Source organism: Phodopus roborovskii, unplaced genomic scaffold (genome assembly GCF_943737965.1).
Source record: "Phodopus roborovskii unplaced genomic scaffold, PHOROB, whole genome shotgun sequence".
Classification (NCBI taxonomy): domain Eukaryota; kingdom Metazoa; phylum Chordata; class Mammalia; order Rodentia; family Cricetidae; genus Phodopus; species Phodopus roborovskii.
In genome coordinates, this window is record NW_026125052.1 from 21946385 (window position 1) to 21950526 (window position 4142).

At 42.2% G+C, this 4142-nt stretch overlaps 1 pseudogene; it reads left to right on the forward strand.

Annotated features, from left to right (window-relative positions):
- The first annotated feature begins 3233 nt into the window (after positions 1 to 3233).
- On the forward strand, positions 3234 to 3720 carry LOC127221507 (60S ribosomal protein L30-like; annotated as a pseudogene).
- Positions 3721 to 4142: the final 422 nt, after the last annotated feature.

Below are 4142 nucleotides of genomic sequence, written 5' to 3' on the forward strand. Positions count from 1 at the left end.
CAGAGGACCTGGGTTCTATTCCCAGCACACACATGGTGGCTCACAACTGTCTGTAACTCCAGTTCCAGGTGTATTGACACCCTTACACAGTCATACATTCAGGAAAACACCAAAGAACATAAAATATATATATATATATATATAAACAAAAACATCATAAATGCCATATTTCTATAATATCTGATGTTTGAAGATCACCTGTTTATCTAAAATATGTTTAACCTTGAAAACATACCTACTATGACTGTAAATTTCATTATTATAGACTACTACTCTGCATTTCTTAATTATATATTACATTTTTAAATGAGCTGCATAGGTACAATACTTTAGACAAGAGTAGAAACATATAAATAGTATAACAAAAATAACCTTAAATTTGTATCAATATACAGAAATCCATACCAATATAAGAGATTTGCGGTTAGTATTTTTTTTTTTGGGGGGGTTTAAAAGTAGAGTCAATAATCTACCTTTTCAGCCTATCATTTTTATATCTCTTATTTTCTTTCTTTTCAGAAAAAGATCTGATGGGGGATGTCCTTCTGTATGCTATGACTATATGTTTTTTAAATATTGCATTACTCTTTCTTTCAAGACTTTATTATTTTTAAGCTATTTGTACCCTATGACAATCTATACCCATTTTCCTTTCTTTCTCTAGCACTTAAGCACCTTTTTAGGCATACTGTACTCTTTTAGAGGTTTTTTGTGTCTGGACCTGGCTTTCTGCACCTCTGCAACATTCTCTGACTGTGTGAGCCAAGCCTTAAAGGGCCAGTCCCTCCATTGTGCTGTTCTGTGCTGGTGGCAGAGTCCAGCATGTTGGAAGCAGACTGACTCCTAACCATTCTTCTGACTTCCACATGTGTGCTGTGGCATGTGTTTGTGCACACACAAACACACACAATAAATAAAATGCAATAAAATGTATTAGTATTTGGACGCAGATTTAAAGAGTTCACTTTTTCAGATATTTATTATGCCTCTCTCAGGATATTTGGTTTTATTATTCCCCCCCCCCCCCAGCTGGGCTGGAACTCAATATGTAGCCCAGACTGGCCTGGAACTCCAGGAGCTCCACCTGCCTCTCCCTCTCCCTCTCCAGCTGCTAGGATTGAAGGCGTGAGTCACCATGCATGGCCGTTTGGCTTGATTTCTTTGTAGAAAAGAATCACTGGAGAGTTTTCACTAGGCTTCGGGCTTCCTTTGAAAGTTACTAATGCAACGTTAAACCACCGTGTGTTAATCATCCCCTTCTGCAAAGTTCTTCTTCAAGTGTGAAGGGGCTCTTATCTTTCCAATGTAAATTGGATTTAGCAAATCAGAGAAAAGAGAAGCTTGACATTTTTATATTCAGACAATAGCAGGTCAAGTTGCTCAGGGGAAATAAGTACAGAGCTATTGACCCATGGATAACCAGAAATTAGCTAGGTTTTATTGTTACTATTTTTTAAAATGATCTAAGTATCCTATTTAATACACACACACACACACACACACACACTTATTCTTTATATACATATATATTTTTTATATATTGGAAATTTTATTTATTCTTTTGTTTTTTAAGACAGGTTTTCTCTTTGTAGTCCTAGCTGTCCTGGAACTTGATCTGTAGACCAGGCTGGCCTGGAACTTACAGAGATCCCCCTGCCTCTGCCTCCTGAGTGCTGGGATTAAAGGCGTGCGCCACCACTGCTTGGCAGTTTTCTTGTTATTTTATAAGTATGAGTGTTTTGGCCGTATGTATGTCTCAGTACCTGTGCATGCAGTGCCGGTGGGGATCCAGCATTTTCTGACCTCTGTACGCACCAGGCAAATAGGTGGTGTACAGAAATGCATGCAGACAAACATTCATACACATTAAAGTTTTTCTTTAAAAAATTGGGACTGGAGAGACGGCCGTGCAGTGAAGACTGATCATTCTTCTTGCAGATGAGTTGCCAATTCCCCCTGTGCAGCTTACAACCACCTGCAGCGAGCGGCATTGCTGCTTCTGACAACTAAATGCATGCTTGTGCACATACACTCAAAAAAAAAAAAAAATCCCAAACTATCAACAGTGGTGAAATGTCATCTCCCCGGGTTTATATAATAATTAGCTCGGAATGCAAAGGAATAGAATAACTTCAGGATGACAGTGGAAAAATTCAAGCCAATAGAAATCTTGCCAAATTTCCAAGGGCACTCTGGCCCCAACAGTGACTTGCTCTGCGTTCTGTACCCCAGAGCAGTGAACTCTCTTTGGAAGCTCCCAGAACATGACTGCTTGTGTGCCGCACAACTTGACTCTCAAGGGTTGTCTGTGTGTAGTTGGCTGCCAGCAGCTCATGGGGACTTATCCCCTGGGAGTGGGAAAGTTATTTTGGGATAAGATTTTAAAATCACCCAGATTTGTTGGCCTTAAAATCCCCTCCAGTGATAGTGGCTAAAACTCTCATTGGGAAGTTTAAGGAGGTCCATCCATTATCTTAGTGGGCCTGCAGTGGCGGATGTCACTCTCTTGAGTGTGGCAATGCTGTCCAAAGGTGACAAGAAGAATAATGATGCTAGAAAGTCTCTTAAAAAAGAGACAGCCACACCACACACACACACACACACACACACACACACACACACACACACACACACAGAGAGAGAGAGAGAGAGAGAGACAGACAGACAGACAGACAGACAGACAAAGAGAAAATCTGAGGATCAGGCTAAACACAGCAGCGCAAAGGCAAGATGGGAAGGGTGGGGGTGGGGTTCTCAACAATGAGGTCATAACTCTAGCCACACTTTCTGAGAGAAGGAGAAAGACTGAGGACTGGAAAATGGCTCAGCTGGTGCATGCTGGGTAAGACTAGCCTTGACTAGCAGCACTGCGGTACACCGTGGCGAATGACTACAGTCCCGGCACTGGGGAGGTAGAGGCAGGAGGATGGGGAATGCAAGGTTATTCTAAGCCATAGACAGTCTGAGGATGTAAAGTTCCTTGGCAGAGTAGCCCTTCAGGGGCAGGTTCCATTACAGGTTTATCAAACTGGCTTCCAAGTACAGAGACTGAGTGGGTTACTTCAGGAACGCTAAGGGTGGAGATGCCCCAGCTGCAGGGGGAGATGTGCAAACAACTGGACATTTGAAGACAAAGAACTTTATCGAGGTAAAAAGAGAAGTCATAATCCCTAGTCGTTTGTGTTGGCCTTAGCTGCACATTATTGGTATTAAAAAACAATGAGTGCTTTTCTGGCTCCCCGGCCATCTTGGCGGCTGCTCTTGGTTGGGGGCTGTCCCGCACCTAAGGCAGGAAGATGGTGGCCGCAAAGAAGACGAAAAAGTCCTTCGAGTCCATCAACTCTAGGCTCCGGCTTGTTATGAAAAGTGGGCTTGTTATGAAAAGTGGGAAGTACGTGCTGGGATACAAAACAGACTTTCAAGATGATCAGACAGGGCAAAGTGAAGTTGGTTATCCTTGCCAACAACTGCCCGGCTTTGAGGAAATCTGAAATAGGACACTATGCCATGTTGGCTAAAACCGGTGTCCATCACTACAGTGGCAATAACATTGAATTGGGCACAGCGTGTGGAAAATACTACAGAGTATGCACACTGGCTATCATTGACCCAGGTGATTCTGATATTATTAGAAGCATGCCAGAACAGACTGGTGAGAAGTAGTAAACCAAAAAAGCCTTTCTTTAATAAAACCACCAGAGCTCTTTAAAAAAACAAAAACAAAAACAATGCAGTATCTATTTATTATGAGTGTGTGGGGGGCACATGCACCACTGTGTGAGTTTGGGGGTCAGAAGGCAGTGTGAGAGACAAAGTTAGATTTTAAGTTTTAATTACTATACCTCACAGATCCATGAAACAAAAATGCCTCTGCTGTACAAGCCCCTCGCCCAAGGACAGACAGTTCCTGAAATGTTGGCCGCTGTTGTTTATGGGAGATAACAAGCCACATGTTTTCACTCCCCTAAATAAGTTTGTTTGACCCATCTGTACCAGAAGTGTTTGATCCCCTGTGGTTGGGAAGCACGTAGTCAGGAAATAGGTCAGGATGTATGCTTGTTCCTGATTGGACCTGGTGGGAAATGCAATGAATTATGGGTTTTTCTTCTTAAGCCCTTGCAAAACTTGATTCTGGGCTATCT